General features: G+C 36.9%; 1 protein-coding gene across 3 annotated transcripts in view; it reads left to right on the top strand.

Moving 5' to 3' along the window:
* Positions 1 to 12,195, top strand: part of LOC121731099 (proteoglycan 4-like) — a 69,986-nt gene that overhangs the window by 47,485 nt on the left and 10,306 nt on the right. Inside the window, exon 1 of one of the 3 annotated variants that reach the window (XM_042120438.1) lies at positions 10,585 to 10,633. The exons of 1 other annotated variant lie outside the window; for it this stretch is intronic. The gene's annotated coding sequence lies outside the window, so the exon portion shown is untranslated. Of the gene's footprint in view, positions 1 to 10,584; positions 10,687 to 12,195 lie in introns of those variants that run through there. One more of the 3 variants, XM_042120437.1, reaches the window with a different exon arrangement.

Consider the following 12,195-nt stretch of genomic DNA (forward strand, 5'->3'; position numbering starts at 1 on the left):
GTACATATAAAAAAAATAACATACAATTTTCCGATTTGTGGCGCCATAGACAACAATTTGTGTAACAGAACGAACAGGAACTTTAGGTGGCAGCACATGTCGAGCAAATTATAGGGCAGTTTCGGATTAGCTACAGTTCACAGGACCTTCATGGCGCACGTTCCCTATTGGCAACGCATGTGCAGTCACGACTTATTCCGTAAACCTTCAACTATGACGTGAAGAAAATAATTCATGCCCTTGAGGTCTAATCCTCGCCGCCTGCATTCCTCCCACTGTTATCTCTATTGTTTGCGTGATGATTCACTAAATTATCCTATATTTTATGATTATGACTTTTATGCAGATTTTCTGCCCACTTCCATATTTTTATTTAGTAATTGTCTTGGACTTCGTTCACTTGTATTTTGCAGTATAGTATAAACTACTATTTCAACTATTTATAGTTGAAATAGTAGAACTTTCTAATTTAGGTTCAAGTAATTTAAGTATTCCTTATATTTATGTGATGAACGAAGCTGGTGACAATATGATAAGTCAATGACATAGAAATCCATAAGATGCGTTGAGATCGAGCCTACACTTAGAATAACTTTCGCCATTGTTACTTAATTTAAAATTACCGAGTCTGTCTAGACATTTTTTGCTAATCGGTCTACAGTTTTTCTTTACATTTTTTTTTTATGAAATAAGGGGGCAAACGAGCAAACGGGTCACCTGATGGAAAGCAACTTCCGTCGCCCATGGACACTCGCAGCATCAGAAGAGCTGCAGGTGCGTTGCCGGCCTTTTAAGAGGGAATAGGGTAATAGGAGGGTAGGGATGGGAAGGGTAGGGATTGGGCCTCCGGTAAACTCACTCACTCGGCGAAACACGACGTAAGCGCTGTTTCACGCCGGTTTTCTGTGAGAACGTGGTATTTCTCCGGTCGAGCCGGCCCATTCGTGCCGAAGCATGGCTCTCCCACGTAAAAAATTTAATTATGTCGAAACTTTAATGAAAAACAAATAAAATTCTCGCTTTTGCTTGTCTACCATTCTGTATAAAATATTTTAATTGGTAGATACATTTTTACAACATGAATAAGGTTTACAACCTAAAATAAACACCCAGGTGTTTTGGAGTGTTATAACTACTGAATGTTGCGTCATACTGATCTAGGCCAACAAGTATAACATTAACTACTAATTGCTCTTAAAACGATAGCACGGAACACAATAGGAAGTGTAGTAACGGTTTGTTTTGACATGTACTAGTAACGTATGATAGTGATGTTAATGATACACCACGGTTCAGTTACGACACGAAAGAAGATCACGATAAACATTCTCCTGTCGTGAGTTTGTCTAATTGTTCTCATTTTCCTGTAAGAATTCCGGAAAATGGGTTGTAACTTGTGACGTAACGCGCTGGCACTTGTTGGATATATTTCTCTTGGATATTTTTGACGATACTACAAAGTTTAAAGTTGCCCGCGACTTCGTCCACGTTAGCATAGTAGATCACGTCCCAAGTATTATTTTTCAAAAATATTCAATGTACAGAATTGACTTTCCTACGATTTTATTATATGTAAATTGGACCAGTAGTTTCTGAGATTGGCGCGTTCAAATAAGTCTTTTCAAATAATTTCCCCCGTTTTTTCCACACTTTCCTCTATTTCTTCGCTTCTATTAGTATTAGCGTGATAAAATATATCCTTCCTATAAGGCCTATAGCCTTCCTCGGTAAATGTGCTATCTAACACTGAAATAATTTTTCAAATCGAACCAGTAGTTCCTGAGATTAGCGCGTTCAAACAAACAAACAAACTCTTCCCAATTATAATATTATAAGTATAGACAAAACTCTACTTTTTAACCATCAATCATCAATGTTATCGATTACATTATCATCTCGCAAATTAAAATTTAATAATTTCTTTTACTTGTGCTCTACGTAAAAATATTGACATCATTTTTTTTCTTACAATTACCTTGATTATTATCAATGTTAATTGTAAGAAAAAAAATTATGTCAATATTTTTACAATATTTAGGTGATATTATGATATAATATTATATTACAACATCTAAAATCTGAAACTTGCTTTTTTGTGATAACTTATTTTAATATTTACTTCACAAAAAGTTCACAAAACAACAGTTGAAACATAGCGTTTTAAAGACGCGCTTAGTCTAATCTAGTTGCATACGAATGTGCTAATTATGCTAGACCGTGTAAGGACAAAATTCGCCTACAACGTGTCCCTGACATTCATGCTTACTGCTTAGCCTTTTCAAGTCCAGAAGGAAGATATAAAAATTTTATTACTTGTTTAATTCATAAAAGTTCAGTTATTTATTTATTTTGGGGTCTCCAAACAGTCTTACATGAATATTAGTAAAGTATGCAATTATAATATTTACTAAATGTAAAACCAACAGCGGTGACCACAGATGAATAATTTAGTATAGGAAAAAATAGAGAATAAGGAAGTAGAGAGTAAATTATATATATAATGCGTTATGCGCGTTTACTCATGATATAAAAATATTTGCTGCAGTGTAATATTTTGACTCATGGAAATAGATTAGTTTAGGCTAGAAAAAAATTATTCTACAGAATTTTGTACTTATATGCTTAATCATAGTAACTGGCTGCGTTTGTCCCAAAGTTCATAGTGCAGCTAGGTCTGCTAACCGTAGTAAAGTGTTCAGTTAACTCTTTTGAACTTACGACCTGCGACCATTAGATGATGATTAGACGACGGATGTTATCCAAAAGATAAAAAGTTTGAACAACAGGAGGTTATAAACTTTTTTTGAATAAATAACTAAAATCTAGATTGAGCAACTAACGCATATTTGTTTATACGCTTACATAACTCGAAACAAACAAAGCCTCCTCGATACATACAACCTCACGTGTATGAATGTAACAATAAAAAAATATTTCGGAAGTACGTGAATAGGAAGATACGAGTGAGGTAAACGAAAATATCACGCGAAAGGTCACGGGAACAATGGGCGTATAATGACAGCATAACTTTTAATTACACAGCACAATTTATACGTAATTACAAGCAAAGGCCGCTGCGCGTGCGGCGAAGCACGAGCGCTAAATAAATCGTTTAGGATTTGAATGTCGAAATTTAATTTACGTGCTAGGTGAGGGTAGTCACTAGTCAGGAATAGACTATAGCTTTGTTCACACTGTGCCTTTTTCTGTTCGCCAAGGGCATGAGTTATAGCGCAGTCAACAGCGAACGTGAGGCATGCCCGCGACGCCTACCCTCTGACCGTATCCAATAAACAAAAATGACAATGTTGGCGTTGCGTTCGTTGGCGTATTCAATTATTGAATGCGCCAAAACGAAAGTTGAATGAAAGAAGATGACGAAAATTGAAGACGAAAGCGCATAGTGTGGACATAGCTTATTATAGTCTAAAGTTAAGGGCTAATTTGTCAGTTAGATATTTTTTTTTCTTTTTTTTTTTTTTTTTGAACTATGTGAAAATATTTTTACAGATTCTATCAAAGTACTGAATTTATTCCTCGAGTTTACCTAAAGATTGAAAAACCAGCCCTAAAAGAGAAACTTTAAAAGCCAGAAAGTCAGATTTGAAAAGATAAAACAATATTGATTACATACAAAATAATGCTTTCTGCATTATTTTAGTTTCTCATTCTCCCGTAGGGCAACTATTGCGGCTCAAATGTTCTCACCGTCAAGTAATAAGATATTTGTTAGTTTTCTAATTCATCAGAATGATGAATTAGAAAACTAACGCTTAACCACTTAATGTAGAATCCAGGCTAATTGCTAATGGAAATCCGTAGTGATTAAACGTATGAAGTTAACTATAACAAGCGAACGTAACTAAATAGATTGTACAACTACAGTTATGTAAATAATGACCAATTGTGACGGGAGCCATATCATAATATAGTTTAATGTGCTTGTAATGACTTTGGAATGACAATCAGATGATTATTATCTGTGGCACGTATAGCAGGGTTTGTAGGCTTTAATATGCCATAAAACAATAATAAAAAAGTATAACCCCATTTGAAATTAAATAATCGGCCAAGTGCGAGTCGGACTCGCGCACGAAGCGTTCCGTACCATTATAGAGCAAAAATGTGTTATATATTTTTTTAATTTTATTTATTTAATTATATATATACGCAAGCGAAAAACTTTGTATCCCTTTTGACGAAAAATGCGGAAACGTGAATGAAATTTTGCACAGTTTATATTATGGTGAAGGAGTGCATCGAGCTGATATTATTTTGAAATTATGCTTTTATCACACATTTTTTTAACAAATAAAACATTACACACACTACAATACGCACACTCAAGAAGATGACAGATTTTTGAGTGACAAACCTATACATACGAATTATACTCTTTTATTTATGGTTGAAGTCTGTTGACAACAAGTTGACAAATTGAAAATAGATCATAGTTTTTTTATTGAATCGATACTATTTAGACAATGCTACACCGCCAGTCTGAGATCAGCTGAGTCCCAGAAACGAGAGTTGAAAAAAAATGTCCTAAAGTAATTGTTATAATATAATTGTAAAATGTAACTCTTAAGCCGACTTAATCTTCAGGATGTAAGGCTTATAAAATAAATAAGATTAAAAAAAAAATACAATAAAGTCAATTTTTTTTTGTGGGTGTGCAATTAAGCTAGACGTGTTTTACTGTTGCTCTGATTTAAAATTAGAAAAATTGGTTTTTATTCAGTATTAAATTATAAAATATGCTACTATAGTAGCCTGCGCCCACCAGTGTCATATCTCACAATAAAATCCAGCACAACAGCAATAATTTATTCAAGAAATTAAGAATACATTCAACACTCTCACAAAACATCAAGTATGGAGTCTGTCAAGCAGTCTATTACCCAAATGTCTCAATTATTTAACACAAGAATGGCAGCATTTCAACAGGAACTCCAGGAAGCACAACACAAGACTTCTCAGCAACCCTCTAGTCCAACGGCTAAGCTAACTGCAGATTTTGCTATCTTTAAATCATTTGTGGTAAATACATTAAAAACTCTTCAGGACTAAATAGAAGTTTTTTTTTTTTTTTTAATTAAATAAGGGGACAAACGAGCAAACGGGTCACCTGATGGTAAGCAACTACCGTCGCCCATGGACACTCGCAACATCAGAAGAGCTGCAGGTGCGTTGCCGGCCTTTTAAGAGGGAATACGCTCTTTTCTTGAAGGTTCGCAGGTCGTATCGGTCCGGAAATACTGCTGGTGACAGTTCATTCCAGAGTTTTACAGTGCGCGGCAGAAAGTTACGCGAAAAACGCACTGTGGAAGACTGCCAATCATCAAGGTGATGAGGATGGTATGTTTTTCGCGTGGGACGATAGCGAAAAGTTGCAGGTGGTATGATTCCGAACAATTCCTCAGAGCACTCCCCGTGATACAACCGATAGAGGATGCAGAGTGAAGCTACATCTCGGCGTAATTCCAGGGGGTCCAAGCTGTTTGAAACACTATGGCAGTCATCAATTCGAGCAGCCCTTCGTTGGATACGATCCAGAGGCAGCAGTTGGTATTTTGGCGCCCCTGCCCAGAGATGAGAACAATATTCGATATGAGGCCGAACCTGTGCCTTGTAGAGTTGTAGGCGTTGGTCCGGACTGAAGTACTGTCTCGCTCTGTTAAGAACACCAAGCTTCTTCGAGGCTAATTTGGCCTTACCCTCAAGATGATATCGGAACTGGACTTCGCTCGATATGTTGACGCCAAGTATCTCAATGCTAGTGGAGATGGTTAAAGATGTGCCCTCGAAACGAGGATAAAAGGCCATTGGTGACTTTTTAGTGGTGAACGCGCAGACTTGTGTCTTGGTGGGGTTGAATTGGACTAAGTTACGTCTACCCCATTCAGAGACCTTCTCCAATGAATTCTCCACCTTAGACACAAGTTCGTTTCGACTCTCAGTGACATTTTGCCGAGAAATATTAGGGGAGCCGGTATATACAGCATCACCTGTACTATTATCCGCATAGCAATGAATGCCGTTGGTTTGTAACATGTCATTGATATGCAGTATGAATAGAGTAGGCGATAGCACACAGCCCTGAGGGACACCAGCATTAACAGACTGAGTTTCCGAGCATTCGCCGTCAACTACGACCTTTATGCTTCTGTCTGCTAAGAAACTAGTGACCCACTTACATAATTTTTCGGGCAGCCCGTATGATGGAAGCTTTGATAGCAGCGCTTTATGCCAAACCCGATCAAAGGCCTTCGCAATATCCAAACTAACAGCCAATGCCTCTCCCTTCGACTCAATTGCCTGAGCCCAAGGATGAGTCAGGTATGCTAAGAGGTCACCAGCCGAGCGACCCTTACGGAACCCGTATTGTTTGTCGCTTAGCAATCCCTGGCCGTCCAAGTATCGAAGAAGCTGGCTATTGACAATGGATTCCATTATTTTCGAGAAGAGAGAGGTTATAGCGATTGGTCTGTAGTTGGAAGGATTTGAGCGGTCACCTTTTTTGGGGATCGGGTGCACCAAGGCTGTCTTCCAGGAAGCCGGGACGATGCCAGTGGAATAGAAGAGCCGAAAAAGACGCGTCAAGACCGGAGCCAACTCTGGAGCACACTTTTTCAACACAATAGGCGGGATTCTGTCAGGCCCACTCGACTTTTGGATATCAAGAGAACAGAGGGCTTTTAGCACTGAGCGCTGATGAAACCGAATATCCGACATGATGCTCGTGCATCGCGGTATGGTCGGCGGTTTCTGCCCCCCGTCATCCAGGGTCGAGTTTGACGCAAAGAGCTTGCCCAGAAGATCGGCTTTGTCATTTGCATCCTGGGCCAACGATCCATTTCCTACGTGTAGGGATGGTAGGGTTGGCTTGCAGAAATTTCCTTCAATAGCTTTGGCCAGAGACCAGAATGCACGGGTTTTTATCAATTAGTAATTCATGCTATTGCATGAATAGCATGAATTACTAATAGATTAATAGAATAATAGGTTAGAATTTAAAAATGATGATTAAATTGTAGTTTTAAGTTCCAACTTCTGAACTTCTTTTTAGTTATGTCCTATTTTTTAATCACTTTTTATATAATATTATAATGTATGTATGTATTTGTGTATGTATTATTAAAAATATTAAATGCTTATCCAAGTAAATATTGCACATTCACCTAATATCAATAACATACTGTCCTTTGCCTGTGGTTGCCTGGAAGAAATTACTTATTAGTAATAAGGCCGCCATTGTGGTACACTGTAGTTATAAGTTGATAATTATTGTTGTTTTTTTTTTTTTTTACTTCAACCACCTACTTGTTGCCATTATTTATATCCAGCAGGCAAAAAAACACGTTTGTTGTATGGGAGCCCTTAGTATTTTACAGTACCCTTAAATATTAGTATTGTTTTGATTTTAGTATATTTTGTTGTTATAGCGTCAATAATTTTAGAAGTCTAGCTATTATAACGGTTCTTCAGATACAGCCTGGAGACAGACAGACGGACAGACAATGAAGTCTTAGTAATAGGATCCCGTTTTTACCCTTTGGGTACGAAACTCTAAAAAAGATCCTAAAATGTGTGCTGCAGTAACGTGGGGTTCTTATAACTCTATTGACTAATCCAATCCATTCTACTCTACTTATCTTCTACAATTAAATCTCTATCTAATTATTAGTGTAAATACTCACATACGGTTTTGCTCGATCGAGCAATCACGTAGAGTAAAAACCACGGCTCGGGCTTTCGTCCACACATTCAGTATTGCTCGATAGTTTTACTCCATTTCGAAGGAAATTAGCTACGACTAATAAAAACTAAGGAATAGTAACTGTGTCAAAAATTTGTCATGCCGGCTCGATTCGAGCCTTCAAACTGGCTCGATGCGAGCCATCGAGCTGTGAGTTTTGCGGTCCACACGGTGGTTTTTGCTCGATTTCGAGTAAAACTATCGAGCAAAACCGTATGTGAGTAATTAGCATTAGAGAGGTTTCGTCTGAAAAAGAAACTCCGTATTTGTCAGTGATACACAATTGCACACATGCCCTTGATATTTTGTTAAATATCATGGTCATGTGAGGTACTGGAAACAACAATATTTATGGCACAATATCTGTGATCAGCTATTATTAGGTATTATTCTTCTAAATATGAAATAACCTCTATAATAATATATCGGTGGAAAAAGGGCTCATATAGAGATTATAATATTGGTGTTGTCTAAATTAAAAAATTACAATATTATGTCCCTAAAAGTACTTTTGATGTACAGCGTACGTAAGATTTTAATTCTTATAGACTCTACGCTTGCAAAAACTGAATTTAAAACGTAGCTTGTACATTTTGAGTCCTAATTCTGCGATAGGTATTGTCGATGTGAGGTCAATAAGTCAATCTATATATAGCAAAAGGATTTAGCAATACGAATATTACATTGATAATCATCTTGATAAATTATTATATAACATCGGCGAACGCATGGGAACTTTTCTGACGAAATTCCGCACGCTTAAATGCCAATAGAACCACAAGAACTGGCTATATTTGTAAAACTGAAATACTTGTAGGTATAATATGCGAACTTTGTTAAGTAACACGTTCTCTATCATGACCAGTGGCCGGCGTACCCATATAAACATTCTTGATAGTCTGTGCGTACCTTTACGTAACATAAGATGAAAAGAATTCGATCTTATTTAATTCGATTCAAAAAATAGCGTTCAGAAACATTTTACAAATTATGTAAATATTCAAACATAGAAATGATTTATTTTTCCACCTTTAATCTTTCCAATAATTAATTATTTTCTCCAGTCATGTACGATGTAGGAAACTTATGCCTAATGAATATAAAAGATAGTTAAGAATTAAAAAAGCGTAGGTACCGGATCGAGCGTAGGCCCTCCGCCTTGCGGATACGAATGTGAAATTAAATAATTTCTTCCTTCACATGTAAGACGTTTGACTCACCGACATCAAAATAATAGAGGATACATCTTATTAGATACATTATATGGACGGTTCCTTAGTGACTAAACGGCAAAAACTTCGTGGAATGGCAGAGGAAACGTCTCGGAATTCAACGAGGCGGTGTGCAATTGATTCATAAATTACACGAGGAAAGGACCACAGGATATAGCACTGGAGTCACCATTCAGAATTATTTCACCTCTGACTGGACCTTTATGTCAAGAAAATAAGAATTACTTTCATAGTCAAGAAACACAAGGATGATAATATGAATTTTTCGCAAACTTGTAAGTTGTAATGACGAATGATTGCAATCGTATTTTGCGCACCTCGTTAAATTCTTAGCATTAGCTAGATACCTATATTTTTGTGGCATGAAATAAAATAAAGTGAATAGATTTGAAATGTTGTTATATTGTTAATTTAAAAATAAAACTTGCAAATGTCATTGTCTGACATTTCATAAATTAAAACCTAGATGCGTTAATAACTTAATTACCGAATATGTTTTCATTTATAACCTTTTAAATCTATAAAAGATTTGTATTTACAATATTACCGAAATTTATAATAGACATCTTTTTTTCGAATACTTTTGCTTATCCATATAGGATGACATATTAATATCTATATAATTACATTAAATAAGCTTTAATTAATGGCCAATTTACGCGAACGACGGCCTTGAAAATAACAGTTAATTATTTAATATTCTACTTTATTATTTCAATTGATTGTAGGAATCACGACAAAGTTAATTTTAAGAAGTTTTTCTCTTCTTCATAAAAAGTATTATTTTCTTCGTCGTCAAGATAATCGCTACAAAATAGTTTTGAGTAAAATAACTAAGTAATAAAAATTCTGAATCCTGAGCCACTAGCGAAGACATTTTCTTCATTTTCATTTTTCATTAACTTTGATCGGTGAGTCTAGAAGCGCGTATGTCGATCTTATGACTTATAATTATGATGAATCTTGTGAGGTAGCCACAGTATTTATTTTAAATCCAAAATTAGTGCTAATGAGAGTGCTGGGTAGATACAGTTGATCTTTTGTTTTACAGAAAAAAATATGTTTTTTTTTTATGAAACAAGGGGGCAAACGAGCAAACGGGTCACCTGATGGAAAGCAACTTCCGTCGCCCATGGACACCCGCAGCATCAAAAAAACTGCAGGTGCGTTGCCGGCCTTTTAAGAGGGAATAGGATAAAAGGGGAGGGTAGGGGTGGGAAGGGAAGAGAATAGAGGAGGATAGGGAAGGGAATTGGGCCTCCGGTAAACTCAATCACTCGGCGAAACACAGCGCAAGCGCTGTTTCACGTCGGTTTTCTGTGAGAACGTGGTATTTCTCCGGTCGAGCCGGCCCATTCGTGCCGAAGCATGGCTCTCCCACGTACTACTAAATAAACTATGTACTAGTTTTAAAGATAATAATAGCAAATTTTGTGTTTTAAATATCTTTTCACTATCGTACAATTCAAACGAAAGTACAACACTACACACACTTGTTACATCATAACACGACCAATGTCTTTATTTACAAACAAGCGTCAGTGAGTCAGTCAATCAAACTCATCCGAATGTCGGCCCCGTGCGGATTGTGGCACTTGTGGCAGTGTACATAACCCTTGACTGTGGCATCATTGTGGCACTTGTGACATGTTTGTAGCAGCAACATAACCCTTGACTGTGGCATAATCGTGGCATGTGAGTAGCGTCTTGTCTTTTAAAGAAATAATTTATACGTGGGAGAGCTATGCTTCGGCACGAATGGGCCGGCTCGACCGGAGAAATACCACGTTCTCACAGAAAACCGGCATGAAACAGCGCTAGCGCTGTGTTTCGCCGAGTGAGTGAGTTTACCGGAGGCCCAATCCCCTACTTTATTCCCTTCCCTACCCTCCCCTAATTCCTTCCGATCCCTACCCTCCCCTATTACCCTATTCCCTCTTAAAAGGCCGGCAACGCACCTGCAGCTCTTCTGATGCTGCGAGTGCCCATGGGCGATGGAAGTTGCTTACCATCAGGTGACCCGTTTGCTCGTTTGCTCCCTTATTTCATAAAAAAAAATTGTATTATACTTTTACGTACATTTGTTCAAAATTATAATACTGCATGTAAATTGTAGAGTCGTAGTCGAGTCAGGTTTCTAAATTCTATGGTAACAATGTGGTACTTATATAGCTACCACCCACCAAGAAATAAGAATCAACACAATACATAACTTTAATAATTAATTATTTAAAAAAAAAACAAAACAGGCTGGATGCCTGTCGTCGCAGAGCTTCGCAATAAACACCGCGACATGATAATTTTGTGTATTAGATAACGATTTTAGTACAAAAATATAATTACACTGTCTGGCAATATTTTCTAAAATTACGAAATAAGTGTCGCAATCAGCAAATCCCACAATCGTTTTAAAAAAAGAACAATTGAACGCACAGTCAGTAGGCGTCTGATAAGCGAAGTTATGAATCAGTGCTGAAATAATGTACATGAACGGTAGTTTGACAGCCCTAATATGGCTTTCATATCATTAGCCATACACGTAGGTCACAATTATAGTGTAATTGCACTGCGTAGGCGGACCATTGTTCAAGATTACGTGAGCAACAATATAAAACAAGTTCTTTTATTTTAACTGTTGAACAAATGCCTAGATATATACAAATACGTTTTCCATGTGAACTGCATTGCTAGAGCACATCAAAAGTTCCTCGGAAGTGTTTTGTGATTTTGCTATTTAGTAAAATTATTTGGCACTTTGGTCAAATGCGTAATATTATTATATAGAACTCCATATTAAATTTCGTAAAAAACACAATTTATTCAATAGGAAAAAACTAGAGCAATCACTAATACCATTTACCTGTAGGACATAGCCGAGTAAAACTATGAAATGTTTACTCTTTGTTTTGCATGTGGCAGTTTAATTCTGTGACCACAGAGTTACACAATTGTAGCCCAAGAGTCAAGGTAGGTTGGTACCGGTTACCAGTGCAAGTGCAACGACTCTACATTAATAATAATACAGCGGTACCAGGTACCAGGGAGTGAAGTTAGGAAAACAAGAACTTACTCTGTACAAGAGTGACCTACATTTGACATAGCTCAGGGTAAAATGACTGCCTATTTAATAAACGAATACCGTAATATTGTCGCTGGAGGTCTTAACCTCTAATTATTGCTGTCAAATATCTTTTCCAGATTTCG

The sequence above is a fragment of the Aricia agestis genome, chromosome 10 (genome assembly GCF_905147365.1).
Source record: "Aricia agestis chromosome 10, ilAriAges1.1, whole genome shotgun sequence".
NCBI classification, from domain to species: Eukaryota; Metazoa; Arthropoda; class Insecta; order Lepidoptera; family Lycaenidae; genus Aricia; species Aricia agestis.